General features: G+C 40.2%; 3 long non-coding RNA genes across 3 annotated transcripts; all 3 read left to right on the plus strand.

Annotated features, from left to right (window-relative positions):
- Positions 1-486: 486 nt before the first annotated feature.
- On the plus strand, positions 487-3,158 carry LOC117298774. The gene is made up of 3 exons (XR_004519990.1): positions 487-720; positions 2,104-2,401; positions 2,582-3,158. It is a non-coding gene; the product is annotated as an uncharacterized LOC117298774 (long non-coding RNA).
- Positions 3,159-4,734: 1,576 nt separating this feature from the next.
- LOC117298874 lies at positions 4,735-6,685 on the plus strand. Its single transcript, XR_004520007.1, has 3 exons — positions 4,735-4,992; positions 5,430-5,559; positions 6,302-6,685. It is a non-coding gene; the product is annotated as an uncharacterized LOC117298874 (long non-coding RNA).
- A 1,540-nt stretch (positions 6,686-8,225) lies between these two features.
- Positions 8,226-12,758, plus strand: LOC117298581. Its single transcript, XR_004519981.1, has 3 exons — positions 8,226-8,472; positions 8,909-9,093; positions 11,034-12,758. It is a non-coding gene; the product is annotated as an uncharacterized LOC117298581 (long non-coding RNA).
- The last annotated feature ends 4,492 nt before the right edge of the window (positions 12,759-17,250 follow it).

Genomic DNA, 17,250 nt, shown 5'->3' on the forward strand with positions numbered 1-17,250 from the left:
TGTACAGGTTATTAACACCGCATGCGATAAACATGGCTGTGCTCAAAGGCTAGCACCTTACACCACACCAGTAGCCCATGTGTGTAGTAACAACGCCTTCCATAATTTTACCTTTTTTTTAAATGCAAGACCTCTGCAGAAACGGACAAACTAAAATGCTTACTGTGGCCCCTTAGTTAGCATAGGGTAAGGGTAAAAAAATCCCCCCCCCCCCGATAACGCTACTGCATCAATAGTCAAAGGTCAGCTGTACCGCCATTATGGCTCACCTCGTGACGCGTGGGCAGTCTTCTTAATAGGGGAATCCCCGTAACCGATGACCTCAGGTCTGTAATTTTGGAATTAACATAATACAACTCATTTCAATAAATGAATATGCAAGTGCATGTGATTGGCTGAAATCGGGCCCGAGAGTATTATTATGCAGGTCTGTGAACGAAAGAAGAAAAATTATTCCGTGCAGCATACAAACCATAATACATTCAAGGCAATATCACACCGCCTATTAACCGACAAGCACACATTGTGTACATACATGTGGACATCACCCCGTCGCTAACTGCACACGATTAACTAGACAGCAATCACAGTAAAAAATTGCAGGTTGACATTATCAGAAAGGGGAAGGTTTCAAGATGCCGTACGAAACACAGGACAAGGAGACTTTCTCTGAACAACTTCGTTCCAGCAACGTGCCTTTGAGAGAGCCGACGGAAAGGGGTTAGTGTCTTAAAATGAAATTCGGCAGTACATACTCCACATCAAACATGTATTTCAATAATGCTACTGCCATGACATGGCAATGCAGGTCGTCATAGATTAGTATAGGTATGGTACCTATACCTAGTCTTACCCTGTGTGGCTTCTTCTACACCGTATGGGCCTACGGGTCGGGAAAACCGTACAGGCCGCAGTCAAGCTTTGTACACTTTAAGTAGAACGTCATCAATGTGTGTGACATAAAGTTCCAAGTATTGTGAGGGACAAGTATTGTGAAACTAATAGTACTGTGAAGTTTAACTCTGATTATAACAACATTATACACTCTTTCTTAAAGACTTGGCATTGCCAGTGCAAGCTATAGCTTTGTTGTTATGAACTAAATACAACTTAAAAACATCACAACATGTCTGTCTTAAGGGGTGGGTGTTGTGGCCGGGCGTATAAGAGCATCATACTCAAGTTCTGGTGGTTAAAGTCATCGGGATGTAATTAAAATCCCGGTTGTGACACTTGTGTCCTTGAGCAAGACACTTAACCACAAGCTTTTCTCCACCCAGGGGTAAAATGGGAACCTTATGAGAGCAGATATGGTTTATGTGAGTGTTTAGTTTGGAGTGCGGTAACTCGCAACGCAAGCTGTAAACTCCCAAGGGAGCTGGGATGGTTGAGGGGTAATAATGTCACAGCGCTTTGATATACGGAAGCCGGATAGTGCCAGGAGATAAGAAGTGAAATATTTTTTTCATGAGCGCGAGAATATTTTTTTGTACCATTTATCTGGCGGTCGCCACATATTATCTGGCGGCCGCTACATAATTATCTGGCGGCCACCACATATTATCTGGCGGCCGCTACATAATTATCTGGCGGCCGCTACATAATTATCTGGCGGCCGCCACATATTATCTGGCGGCCGCTACATAATTATAATAACTTAATTTCCGGCGGCCGCCATTTAATTATCCGGCGGCCGCCACTTATTATCTGGCGGCCGCCACTTGATTAACTGGCGGACGCCACTTAATATCCGGCAGAGCAGCAGGACCAGGGTGGAGCAAGTCGTCGTGGTAACACGAGAGCATCAAAACACGCACTCGAAATCCGCAAAGTAAAGAACGTGTAGTCCAGAATATTATGTGGCGGCCGCCAGATAATTATGTGGCGGCCGCCAGATAATTAAGTGGCGGCCGCCAGATAATTATGTAGCGGCCGCCAGATAATATGTGGCGGCCGCCAGATAAATGGTACAAAAAAATATTCTTGTGCTCATGAAAAAAATATTTCACTTCTTATCTCCTGGCACTACCCGGCTTCCGTATTGATACGCCCTTCAAGCTATGATAAAGCGCATATCTAAAAAAAGATCATTATTATTTACAGATCCAGTTGTAACACCCCTTCGTAACAGACGACAGTTACAAGGAAGACGAGTTTCACTCACAGTTGAATATGAGGCATCTACTCCCGTGAACATCATGTGGCAGAGAAATGATACAAATTATGTTTGTTATAATGGGAGCGCAAGATCTGGCAAGATTTCAATGGTGATCAAGAAAGCTGACGTTGACTTGCACAACAATAACAGATACGCAGTTATCATAACCGACTACAGGGGACGAAAGTGTTCAACTTCTGCTAAGGTGCGTGTGTACTACGGATAGACTCGGAACCATAACTGGTGAGTCAGGTTTACAGTTAATGTAGTGTAAAAACTTGCACTCTCAAGTTGTTTGCCATGCTCAAAGTAATACGTTAAGTTTTCTGTGCCATGAGAAAAGTAATGACAGAACTCATATAAATAAGTGATTTTAGCAATCTAACACGAACTATTGTTTTGTGTTTTTCTTCCACGGTACAGGGAGTCAACACATTGAGACAGCATCACCCATCCCCCAAAGGAGGAGTCTTGACCTTACACATCGAACACCAAACAATCACAGCCAGAAGTGAAACCACACTTTTCCTTCCTCACTGGTACACCCAAGCCTGTATAAATACGCCTGCAACCCAGGACCTGATTTTGTCCTTCTATTGTTTGAACGCAACATCTCCCATTGGTTTTGTACACGTTTTCCAACCGTGTACCTTTCCCGAACTGTGGACTCTAATGTCCTCTTTTGTTATAGGTCCCCTGTTTGAATGTGTACACCTACTAACGAAAATGGACTATCAGCAACAACATGAACCTTCGGCCTTGGAAATGTTTTGTTAACTTTACACTATGTGCCTCCACTAAATAATTTTGCACTGATTTGATTATCTCTGGGCCATTCTAGTGAATAATCTCAGTTGTGTGTACAATCCAACCCTCGTTAAAGAAAGCACCATTGTTCTTCAACTCCTATGTTTTAATACAATTCATTAAAGACATTGGACACTATAGGTAATTGTCAAAGACCAGTCTTCTCACTTGGTGTACCTCAACATATACGCTTAAAATAATAAACCTGTGAACATTTGAGCTCGATTGGTCGTCGGAGTTGCGAGATAACTATGAAAGAAAAAACACCCTCGTCACACGAAGTTGTGTGCTTTCAGCGATGCTTGATTTCGAGACCTCAAATTCTAAACTTGAGGTCTCGAAATCAAATGCGTGGAAAATTTCTTCTTTCTCGAAAACCACGTCACTTCAGAGGGGGCCGTTTCTCACAATATTTTATACTATTAACAACCTCTCCCCATTACTCGTAATCAAGTAAGTTTTTATGCTAATAATTATTTTGAGTAATTACCAATAGTGTCCACTGCCTTTAAGTACTGATTTTGTGCTCCACCATTTTTTTTGTGGGGGGGGGGGGTGTTGGTTTAGGAGCCTGAAATGCAGGAAAATTCCTTAAAAACATATGACCACTTTAGGTAGGTCATTTGTCCGAAAACAATTTGGTTATAGACCCCTTGCATATGACGTCATACTCTCTAAAAGCGCCATCTCCGAGGCAAAAGGAGGCAGATTAGATAGTCTATCATTTCCAGCAATTTGGGATTCCAATCTTTCTGGCATGTTTGAGCACGATTTTGAATACCAATTTGGCAAACAAGGTAGGATGGTGTAAGTGCACTGCGAGTCATGCAAGGGGCCAATATAAATGTATATAACTTACTAAATATTTCAAGGTTTGTAAACCATCCAAAAGATAAATCAGAAAGATCAAAACAGGTAAATTTATTTGAAACTAATGTTTAAATGACAAACCCTTATGAATGCTCTCAAACACAAAGAGAGAATGAAGTCTCATTAGGCCAATGCTTTCCCGTATAGTTCAATCAGTGTGGACTGCTACAATACAGTTCAACAATGTAGAAGTTCTTTAACAAGAGAAAAATCAGTAACCAGTAACCTTATAATGATATTCACATCGGATTTAACTGCACTAGATAGTCTAACATCGCCATTGTCCAGTATTAATCGTTACTTGTTTAGTTTTCAACAATTCTAATTATGTAACGTGTTTTTTGGTAAATTATGTTACACTTTGTTAAAGAACTTCTAGGACCTACGTCGATAAAAACATTTCCCCATTTTCATTTGAACTTAATGTGAATATTCCTTCAATATGTCACAGAACACACTCTACTCAGGCTGGCAGTTTTGGGGAGGCTCAGATCTTGGTAGTTTTATCATTAACATTTTGACAGCAGACATGAATAAAAAATGCTGGTTTCGCAATACAACAACTATTGGGGACACCCCGTTTTCTCTTTGCTAACCCACGTCATCATAGTATTGTGTAAATGGTGGCTTTGATATTATAATGGATGTGAGATCCAAAAATTAGAGGACATTCCAGCTGATCAGGTAAACACAGCCTTTAACATTATAAAAAAATAAAACAAACCTAGATTTGAGGAGGGGGAGGGTGAACAAAAAGAAAAACAAAACAACAATATACCACGCAGATGATAATTTAGGGACTACTTTTCCACCGTTTGGAGACCGTGTATAAACATGTCTTTCCTGATATGTATGCATGCGTCATAGTTTGTCATTGACCAATCATAGCCGCGAAATATGTGATCACCATTTGGTACAAAAACCGAGGCGCCAAAATACCGTGAACATGCCATTTATCGTGTAATGCCATTACACGATACGTTCAGAGATATACATGTCCAAAAGGTTTGTCTGTAGTTCTGACGATAAGGCCAATACCTGGAAATTATTCAATATGCCTTGCTCAAAAAGGGAGCCCCAGGGCAAGAGAGTCTACCGAAAGCCTTCCAGTAGCCAAAGTACGGCGTCTTTCAAACGAGAAGTATCCGAACGGGCTGGTAGGTACAGTACAACGATGCCAGAGAAATGTTTAACAGGTTTTAAATCTATGATGTTGAGCTTTCTCCATCAGACGACGATCTGATCGATACATCGAGTTGAAACCAATGGTTCTTTTCAGAACCACCCCAACTCATTTAGAGATTATTATTACAATCATGGTGTTACAGCAAGCCTTACTTGAATATATGTGTAGAAATTGTTTATGCTTCTGAATAAAAAGCCATGTACACTGTACATAGCAAACACTTGCAAAAGCCAAAATGAAGCCAAGTTAAAACATCATTTTTGTTCCCTTGATATTGCATGTATGCATTCAACATGAAACGGAAGAGCAAATTCTGCGTAAGCTCAAAACATGTTTATGCATCTGAAGATTTTTTTTTATAACATAGCCTGAATGAAGTTGAACCAAAATAATTTATTCCCTTCATAGCCGTGATGGTACTTCGTGAATTGCAAAAGCAAATATCAACCCAAAAGGCAACTGGCTCTGGTACCAAGAAGACTAGAAAGACCAAGGCCAAGAAGTGATTTCCGAGAAGAAAAAAGAACGATCTGTAAAGGTACGTTTTAACTATCCTTTTGTTTTTCGTCAACATTTAACAATCAATAAATAAAGTAAGTAAACACCAATGAGGTCTGGCACAACGACAAAACCAGCGGGGGGGGGGGGGGGGTTCATTGGTTGTGAATGAATCAGCATACATGTATTATTGGGTGCGTTCGTTTAGCTTCCCTGTGTCGACCCCGGTGTGTTGCGGTTTTTTTTTTCCCCCAAGACGAACGTGGGTAATTATCTGAACACGTTCGTCCTGGAAAAAGAAAACGCCACACACCGGGGTCGACCCGGGAAGCTAAACGAACGCACCCATTATAAATTAATCATTAACGGCACTGGACACGTTTGGTAACTTTCAAAGACCAGAATTCTCACTCGAAGTTGCAAGAGAATATTGACAGAGAAAACACCCTCGCACACAAATTTGTTTGCTTCCAGATGCCAAAAAAAATTAACCTGGCTTTAGACCTGACGTCTTTTACTATTTGGATACCTTTCTCAACAACTGATTACTTCAAAAGGGACCAGTTTCTCCCAATGTTTTTTTTTTTTTTTTACTGTCAACAGCTCTCCATTGCTCTTTACCAAGACAAGTTGTATGCTAACTATGTTGAGGAATTACCAATAGTGTCCATACAGCGCCATTACGAACATAATATTTACACGGTGGACTAGTTTAATGGAAAGCTTTCACTCACCGACTCTTTGTTTAAAGGTGCGTTTTGTCTTTGTGTTTGGCTTCACAGGTTCCACGTCAATGAACTTCACCGTTTACAGATCTGAGCGTCTTATTCCTTGACAAAGATGCCACACAGAAGGAACGTTAATCCACATGAAAAAGCTTTAGCTCGTAGTTACTTTAAATTAATGTTATAATTTTTAAAGCTAGTAAAGAATTCAAAAGCTTTAGCTCGTAGTTAGTTTAAATTAATTTTATATCTTTTAAAGCTCGTAAAGAATAAGTTAATTAATAAATGAAGTGATCAATCGTCAAGATCTTTAACTTAGATTAATCTTAGATCTTTTTAAGGGTATTGGTACTTGTTGAAGGGCACAAAACGCAATGTCCACAGATTTACATCAAACTCACATAGTTTCAAGATAATGATAGTAGAAAGCTTCCCTTCAAATATTACAAGCTGATGAGCTGTAGTGACACTGTTTTACTCATTTCTCCACAAAAAAAGCAGCACCTCAGCGAGGAATATTTTAAGGGAAGCTTTCTACTATCAATATCTTCAAATGGTTTAATTTCAATGTAAGTCTGTGGACATTGTGTTTGTGTTGCAAAAAACTACAAAAATCCTTTAAAGCAACAATATGTAGTACTCAAGTATCAACAACTTAACCTAGGCTAATCTTAGATCTGTTAAAGCTACTAAAAACAAGTTACATAATAAATGTAGCAATCAATCATCAACAACTTGATCGAGTCTTAGATAGATAAATGTCCTTTTAATTTCTCAATGATTTGAATCGTGGATCGAAGACCAATACTTGAGTTGAAATACCAAATCCCAACAGCCAATTGTTCAACAATTATTCCAAATCATTGACTTGGGTTCAACAACATGTTATAGAAGTTAGTAGGCCTACTGAGTTTCACATCAAAGCCAATTTGCTTCACGGTATGTACTCCTTGTTTTGCCCCCATCCCCAACACTTAAATACAACGTTGCCCAAAAACAATCTGGATAAAGAACACAAACTAAAAAGAGAATGCTACCTAAACTACTTTTGGCTAAATCAATTTTAAATTCTTTAAATTTCAACTAAGATTTCCCTTTAAAAACCTGTTCAGACGCTAAGGAGATTTCATTATATTAAAACAAGATTTACAACATTTCTGTTGCTTCAATGTGATTTGAAATGTAAAAATGTATGACTATGCTAATCGAAAGACTTACTGATAAGTTCCTTTGCTGAATCTTTGGTGTCCCTGGAAATATGGAATAAAATTCTCAAGCTTCGAAAATTTGTACCAACTGTACTTTTTTTTACAAAAATTGTTTGGGTCGGTGAAATTAAGTCAACATGCGACATGGAATCTGACTCCATACCCCTCACCTAGACGCCCCTGCCCCCCCCCCCAAAAAAAAAAAAAAACAAAAAAAACAAAAAAAAACAAACAAACATAGATGCCCCATATGCAATGTCTAATGGTGGGCGTAATTTGTTTTAATGTTAACCGTTGATATACAAAATTTGAATCTTGGATCTCACCGATTTGAAATTTTATATCAAGTTGCCGTCAAAGTCAACATTCAAAAGACATTTAGATTGCAGTAAACAGACAGTCTTAGCACGTAGATGGGCGTACGTAGTTAATGCCAAACGAACTCGTCGCCCCCCTCCCCGCATCCCAAACTCACTACACCCACAAAACGCGACGACCTCATGTATTGGTGATTTTTTTGTACATACTGAATTTATACATGTATGGAGTCTTTACTGAACGAAATGGAGGTTGGATATGAATTTAGGTCGCCCTTATTCTACGATGTGAACAGTGAACTTCTATTCACCTCGCATCTAAATCGGTGTATTACAATACACCTAACCCATTGCGCAACATGCTCCGCGGATGGTTCTGACTGATGACATAACGGTCACACGACCTGAGTTTGTGCGTAACAATAATTATGGTGCGTTATTTGGCTTGTTGACTATAAATAATGCAAGTTTTGGAAGCAGGAGAATATTCGCTGAACATTTTGGATGTGACAACCTGCTAGAAATTGAGAAGTACAGACAGACAACTATAAATTTCAGGGAATTTTTTGTTTAAGCATCATGGCAAACCGACAGGAACCTTCGGACATCGTGAAGAGGGTACAATCACAGACCACCTCTTCTGCGCCGCCTCCTGCTCCTGGGAACCCTACAGCCTCTTATCGTCGAGAACCACAGGAGAGACGTAAGTGATATGTTTATCATTTCGTCTTTGTTGTATCCCCTGTTTGCACTGTCATTATTATAGCCGTCCCACCTTATTTTGGGATGCTGTTTAGAGACATTGTCCTTTATCACACACAGGGCAAACTGTCAGCATTAAAAACGCAACATCAGCTGCACAAGTTCCATTACTCTATTCTAGGTGTAACTCACTATCACCATGAAATAACGAGTAAACTGAAAGTTTAATGATTTATATTCTTGTTTGAGAACTGGAACTGGTTGTCTGTAAATTTTCTCGTGTGACATGTCATGTAGCTCTCTATAAAGAGATAATGCACGTTTCGGACATTGGTATAGGTGAGATGTACACAATTTCGAAGATGAGACATTTAAAGGCACTCTTGGTAAATGGAGATTTTTATAGTTAACTTGTTTGTGTTTGGTTTGATTTACAGAAAACCCTCCAAATTACCAAGGACAGTACAACCAGGGCGGTTGGCAGCACCACCAGGGCGGTGGGCAGCACCACCAGGGCGGTGGGCAGCACCAACAGGACCATTCGCGGTGTCGACATGAAGGCGGGTGGTGTATTTATGAACAAGGGCAGCAGTCTTAACATAAAGACGAAAGGAACACAATGGTAAGCAAGCAATTACTGGCATGGTAAGGCATCATTTATATTTGCCTTACTTTTAGCAATAGCCGTCTGACTGCTGTGTGCAATTATGATAAAACACCATCGCGTCATTTTGATAATAATAACAACAATTATATAGCGCTTCGTACATATAGAGCACCTGATCTATAATTTGCCAAATTTTGTTGTGCATGTGCTCGATATGTGACATATACCCCCTATTATAAAGTTGTAATTGTGATATTGGATTCTCAAGAATTCTTTTGAGGATTTTGGGGGGAACGGGGTCACTTCTGTTAATGAGGAAAATAACTGAAGTGTAAACAATATTTAAACTTTTGCGAATATGGTGCTAGCTTTCTCACCAACTTTGATGTCACTTATTACAACTACTTGTAGTTAACATTAACATTTACAAATAAGGTGCATTTAGCAAGATTTTCAGATTTAAAGTTCTAACAAGCCACTGGAGCACAAAATGACAATAAAAAAAATCATGGTTATTTGGGTTGTTTGAGCTTGAACTTTCTTATGTTTGGCCATTGTTCATCTCTCTTGATCAAAATCAATGCTTCTAACCTGCGATTGGAAGGCCAGTACATGTTCAACGATAACTATTAAAGGAGAAGTTTGTTGGTGCCTTACTTAAAAGGTATATGTACTTTTTCCTAACAAAAAACACAATGTCAACAGATATACATTAAACTTACACAGTTTGAAGATTATGATAGTAGAAAGCTTCCCTAGAAATTTTACTTACTGAGGTGCTGTAGTTTTTGAGAAATGAGTAAAAGTAATAATTTTTGTCTCAGTTTTAGCATGTAAAAACGTTGTAACCAGTTATGCTATGGTTTTGGTATAATACCATAACTGGTTAAGGGGATTTTACATGCTAAAATAACTTTGGTGTCATGAGACCAAAACTATTTTGTGACTTGTTTTACTCATTTCTCAAAAACAACACATTCTTAGTTAGTAATATTTGAAGGGAAGCTTTCCACTAACATTATCTTCAAACCCTGTAAGTTTAATGTAAATCTGTGGACATTTTGAAAAAGCACCCGAATCCTTTAAACTGCCATGTCAGCGCAACTCCTAATAGCACAACAATTTCAATTTTCTTAAAATTTTATTGAATATTGCTTAAAGGCACTGATACATTATTGGTAATTACTCAAAAAAAATGTAAGCATAAAAACTTACTTGGTAACGAGCGATAGAGAGTATGAAACATTATGAGAAACAGCTCCCTCTAAAGTAACATATCTTTTGAGAAAGTTGTAATTTCTCACTCAAATATTAAAATACTTCACCTGGGATCTGAAAGCACACACATTGTGGAACATGGGTGTAATTTTTTTCATTACTCTCTTGCAACTTCAATGACCAATTTAAAAGTTAAATTTTTCACAGATTTGTTATTTTATGCATATGTTGAAATACACCAAGTGAGAATACTGATCTTTGAGAACTACCAAAGATGTCCAGTGCCTTTAAAACGACCCATGTACACACCAAATGCCAACATTTTTTAACGGGGCATTTTCATTTGAGATACAAGATTTTCGCAAAATGGAGAAGAAATGCTTTTACACTCACTACACATAGTGTATAGCAGTGATAGAAACAGTAACTCCCAATCAAAGAAACTGAAAAAAAATACTCACCAAATGATCAACAGTTGTTTTTTGCATGATCTATTCTTGATCACACATGCATTTTGTTGCCATCAAATATGTCAGATCAGTCAGCCATTGGGGTACCAGCATTGCTTTCTCATCCACAGTATAATCTTCACATGCACTGACATCATCATAGACATTGTTCGAGATAACTGTTCACAAAACATCCTCAATGTTGAACTGTAGAAAAACATGCATCACCTGTGGGGGTGGAAAAAACACATTTTAATCATTCTTCTTTACATATCTTTTGACTTTCAGTTCTGCTGTATGAGAGACTCATCTTCTATTATGCCACAACACACATGTACACCTTCTTGAGAAGGATGGCAGTAACCATGGTCACAGCTATCAACCTCTCCAATCAACCTCCTTGGCCCACACCCCAACCTCTTCTTGATCAACTGTTTCAAGATGCTATCATATAATCCAGTTCTCCAGTTCTGGAAAAAACATTATGACAATTCCAACTTGATTTTATGATTTGCAATGGCTAAAGCATTGGTCTCATCCGACCTGCCCGCGTACATGCTTTGCGGGTGTACGTGGCCCTTCGTGGGTGGCCCCCGTGCCCTAAGCAAATTTGCCGCGTTATTTGCAGGACAAGCTGCGAAATAGGATTTGCGCATGAGTCTTCGTCTTATCGCTGGAGAAGAGATGGTGATTCCACCACAGCAGGTGATCACCACTGTCCCCATTGTCTTGCCCGCATTCAAGAAACACCTGTGCCCCACTGAGGTACTACCTACACACTGCCCAAGTGAACAACTCGTCACATCACCTGTGTCCGGTCCATGTAGAATTTGTCCCTGTAGAAAATCAACTGCTTTACAAGTGTGCTACGCCTATATGGGTTGTATGAAAACTAACTGCCCTACTAGAGCGCTACGCCTATGTGTGTCGGATGAGACTGTGGTTTGAGATCAGAAGACATTTCTTGTAAATTTTGGGGTTTAGTTTGGGGTGTTCTGCAATCGCTACACAAGTGGTTCAATATCTAAATACAGTACTTCAATTCTCTTGTAAAATCTTGCTTTAAAGGCAGGGTATAGACCCATTGCATATGACATCACACTCTCAAAAAGAAGGCAGATCATTGGACAATAGCTGCTCTCTGTGCGTAAAAACGTGCATGTGACCTCAGCGTACCTGTAGCATTTCGCATTCTTCAAGGGCGAGCTATTGATTTCTTACACAATACAGAATGTGCCTCCGAACAATGTGCGTAATTTTGGGTGTCAACTCTGTTTTGTGCATGTTTGTATATGATTTTGACACCCAAAATAACACCCAGGGTATGCACATGTGAGTACGCTGCGCGTATTGCAAACAAGGGGTCTATACTCTCGGTAATTTTCCCAGCATACTTTCGGAGCATCCTGCATACACAAAGCAATATCAAAAAACAAAGCTGCGATAATTTGGGGTAAATTGTTCATAAAAAGTTGCATGTCAATAATGAAAGTAAAAACACCCTTTATGCATAGAATTGAGTGCTTTCAGACGCCTGGAAAAGCTTTGTGCCTTTTTACATACACATTTTGGGGTGAAAATTGCCTCTTTCTCTAAAACTCCACAATATTTTACAACATGTAATATCAACAGCTCTCCAGTGCTCTTTACCGATTATGTGTTTATGGTCATTAACTTGTAGAGCAGAAACCAAAAGTATACCCTTTCTTAAAACATGTGAAATCTAGCAGTATTCCCAAAAAGCACATTATATTGTGCCTTGTTACAGGTGCACTGTGACATGTACATGTACAATAAGTACCAATTGCCAGCCATGTATTTTGTTTAGAAATGGCAGCTGTATAAGAAGTTGTGCCTTCAACATTGTGTCCAGCTTAAAACAGATTAGTTTGTGTAAGCCCTGAACCGCAGCCCCCACCTCAAAAAATAATAATACAAATTATTGTCATACATGTAAAAGTCTGATTGTTTGTGAGAGATAAAAAATAAATGTTTGGTATAAATTGAAGCTTAGAAGTCAAAATGTGTTGGTTATCTTTTATTGATGAGTTGCTCGTTTTAAATATATTTAAAGAAACTGAAAGTGACATTGACATAGAGAAAGATGATAGTTCTGGGTTTGATGATTTGTATTTATTGAAAACAATGATAATCATATTAAAATCTGCAAAATGCAGTTTACGGGAAACAACTAAATGAGGGTAGTTTCTGTTAGGGAAAACAAAACGACAACATTAAACTTCATTGTGGATTTCTTTTAATACATTTCGACTGGGAAGAAATTGTGGTATAGGAAAGAACCGAGTTTGATCAATTTAAGTTTATTTCTTTTGGGAATAACTATATACAAGGTTGAGCTTAAATGTTGATATTCTCTTTCAGAAAGAAATATTGGTCATAAAACCAGGTTGATCTCTTTATAAAATGTCATTCTCTAATGGAAAGAAATATTTGGTTCAACGAATCAAAGAAGAACTGGGGTTGCTCTCTCTAATCTCTACTATGGAGAAATTGAGAGGAGAAATTGGCTGTGAGAGGAACCAGGGTTGAGCTGTTGATGCTGATCTCTTCCAGAATGAAACATTGGTTCAGAGAAAAGCCAGTGCTGATTTCTTTAAAGTTAATTTCTACTGGCAAAAATATGTTGGTTGGGGGTTGGTTTTCTTTAAGTTAATCTCTACTGGGAAGAAATATTGATTCCGATAAGAATCAGCATACACTGCTTGGCTAATCTCTTCTGGAAAAATTGATTGGTTCTGAGAAGAATCAGGGTATGTCTCTTTATAAATGTTAATCTTATCTTGAAATAATTATTCGTTCGGATAAGAGGAGGGATTGATCTCTTGAAGTTTAATTTCTTCTTGGGAGAAATTTTGGTTCTAAGAAGATTCAAGGTTGATCACTTTAGGTTAATCTCTTCCGGAAAGAACATTTTGTTCAGGGAAAAAATTTGGTATTGATCTCTTCCAGTTACTTACTCCATGTACATGTACATGTACTTGGAACCTTTTTTGGCTCAGGTTAGAACTGGGGTTAAATCTCTTCAAATTAATCTCTATTGGGAAAAAGTTAAACATTATAGGTAAGTTCCCCAATCACACACTAGACTTTTAAGGAGCATACACAAACTAACTACGTGTACACACCCATTACATTTGATAACAGAAAGAGTTGGTTAAGCAAGTCAAAGTGTAAATGTCCTTAATGTTCTTTATCGTATGGACTTTACAGTGAGTTAAATGGGTTTGGTGGAAAAGACAATGGACGAAAGAACATTGAGTTACCTGTGGGGAGAGAGGAGTTACAGTTGATAATTCTACAACTACAAGGACTGCAAAACTAAAAGTTCCAAAGACCCCTAGGACCAAATTCATGGCTCTTTATAGCACTGGGATTTATAATAGAGTATCTTACATGTAAAACGTAATTTTGCACTAAGCTTTGTTCATAGTCTTAAGTTACATGTATTTCATTGTACGGTACCCAAAACATGTTTTGCAGTGAAAAGGGAGTTAAAGGGGCACTTGTCAGAATATCTCACCCAGTCTGTGGCCAGACAATAAATTCTCAATTCTCAACCAGTTACCACACAAACACACATAAGATAATAATGACAGCCAACTTTTGTTTGTGATGTGATGGTCAATGCGCATGCTTGTAGAGGTTGAGTCGAGTACATGTTTCTATGTCCAGCCACAAGTAGACTTTGATCATGACACGCAGGTGGGGATGTCATGGCCTAGCAAGTGAGCATTAAAGTGAGGGTTTGAGGCCCAGTCGCAAGACACTTAACCACGATGTTTCATCCTTCTGATGAGACGTAAAGCTGCTAAAAGCACCTACATGTACATGTAATAGAACCCACTGCACTTAAATCGTTATGAAAAGGAGCTGGTCCCTGTGTTTCTGGTCTAACCGACAGCAAATTGCACCACAGAACTATCTAAAGTATGGTGCTATGGAGACTATCTGAAGAGCTAGAGGTCCAAGGAAGTGGCATTGAAATGGAGGTAGAGCAGAAATATGGGGTGTCCAGGGGCTAGTGACCAGCCAGAGCAGTGCTCGGTTGCTTTGTTCGGTCTGTTGTGGAGCCTGGCAAACCCAGCAGTGCACCTGAAGAGACGGTCCTCACCAGAGGAGAGCCAGAATCATCGCCGAGTCCTGCACCACATGGAATAGTACGCTCGAGCTGGAGGTCCACAGAAGTGATGTTGAGATGGGAGTAGAGCAGATGGAGTGTGCAGGGGCTAGTGAGCAGCCAGAGAAGTAATCGGTTGCTTCGTCGCGTCCGGAGTGGAGCCGTGCAAACTTAGCAATGCACCTGAGGAGAAGGCCTTCACCGGAGAGCCAGAATCATCGCCGAGGCATGCACCACATGGAATAACCTGCCCGAGCTGGAGGTCCATAGAAGTGATGTTGAGATGGGAGTAGAGCATTTGGGGGCTAGTGACCAGCCAGAGAAGTGATCGGTTGCTTTGTCGGGTCCGGAGTGGAGCCTGGCGAACTCAGCAGAGCACCTGAGAGCACCCTCACAGGAGAGCCAGGATCATCACCGAGGCATGCATCACATGGAACAGCCCGTCCAAATTGGAGGTCCACAGAAGTGAAGTTGAGATAAAAGTACAGCAGGTGGAGTGTACCTAGCAGTGCACCTGAAGAGACGGCCCCCATCGGAGAACCCTGCACCACATAGACTATCCAGCACCAGCGGACCTTTTCATCAACAGGGTGTGCACCACAAAGAAGCCAAGACCACCTCTGTGGAGCACCCAGGTGAGGAGAACAGTTTCACCCATAACCGTCTCAGACGCCGCCTTCACCGATGGTTGAGAGCCACACAAGGGGACACAAAACACCTCTACCAGAGCGAGGGTGCGCCAGTCCAGGAGAAACCAGTACCAACTCCCCAACCGCTTACACAAGATCAACAGGCTCGCCGACACCATTTCAGAGGCAGCTCATTCACCGCCAGCAAGCTTTCCCTTGAGGACTGCTACCGACCGGAGAGCTCCCCCTCCCCCCACCCACCTCCTTGCCTCCTCAACACTGTGCACCAAGAACTTTAAAATAATGGCGAAGTGAGGGTGCGGCTCATCCCCCTGTACCGCCAGCCAGGCTGAGTAGACCTGGGCGACTAGTGAAATTTACTACTCGACTAATCCCACCTTAAATAGTTGCATTACTTTGACACTAGTTGCGACTAATTTTGACGTCTGATGGTGTTTTGTAAGTAAATTATGTTGTTGCGAATAGTCATTAGCGTACAAACATTGCGAACAATCATCTACACATACCCATCGATTTTAGTTTTGTTTAAATGAAAGTACTGCCAAAATCCCAAAAGATTACACAACAGAGCATCTAAAATGCAAAATTGTCTCATGCTGTAAAGGTTTCACACTCGCATGCTCACTGAAGATGCTGTTAACCCAAAGGTTCTACTGCTGCTCTCATTTTAAAGGCTTTATATTCCGTAGATTGCACCACAGAGCATCGAGAATGCAAAATTTAAGGTTTCACACTCGTGTGTTCACTCTTTGACAGATTTGCCCCCTAAAACTTGTGTAATTTTAGGCCTTTTCACACTAACTCCATTTGAAACAGGATGAAACCTACCCGTGTCCTCTCCGGTTCAGCCTCGCTTCTTTTCGACTTGTCTTTACGTGAACTGGCTAATGCATGAACCGTTTAACGAAAAAAAGGCAATTTTGATTGAGATATTCAACCCTGGTCAATCCGGCTAGAGCATGCTACCTGGATCGAAGGCGGATTGACATGTTTACAGTTACTGTAATTTTTGCATCTGCGACCTAAATTTTTCCATCTACGGCCTAAATTTTTCCGGGGCCCGCTTCCCACGCCATAAATGTTATGAGTACCTCTGAGATGTCCCCCCCCCCCCATCTTTCAAGACAGATTGACGCCCATGCACCAATGTGTGAAAGAACTGAATACTCACTAATTTCCTGAGTCCTTATGAACACAATTCTCAGACATATTACTCGGGGGAGATGCAAACCCACAACCAGTGTCTTACCAACTAGACTACCGAGAATGCCCGGTAGCAATGGGCAATTGGAAACCTATGTATTGGTAGCAATGATATAATAGATGTTAAATTTGCATCGGGGATAATAAATATTAATTTTGGTTTTTGTGTGAAAGCACTGTTTACTCAGTACTTTCCCGAGTCCTGTGAACAAAATCACAGGCATTATTTCTCGGGTGGAATTTGAACTATGAAGGGGACTCAATCTCGGTGGGGGAGGGGGGGGGGTTGAATTGCACTCAAACTCGTACAACAGGGACTCAGTTCCATACTCGGACTCTTCCAACAAGAACTCGACTATAGCAGTGACTTCTCGCCATCGAGGCAAAAGGGGACACAAACTCGGTGGAGAGGGGGAGGGGGGTTGCACTTGGGTATAGTACAACAGTAGCCTTTAGTCAAGGCGCACGCGTCGATAGCCGCCCCAGATAGCACACACTAAAAATTCCGGCGTGA

Source organism: Asterias rubens, chromosome 13 (assembly GCF_902459465.1).
Source record: "Asterias rubens chromosome 13, eAstRub1.3, whole genome shotgun sequence".
Taxonomy (NCBI): domain Eukaryota; kingdom Metazoa; phylum Echinodermata; class Asteroidea; order Forcipulatida; family Asteriidae; genus Asterias; species Asterias rubens.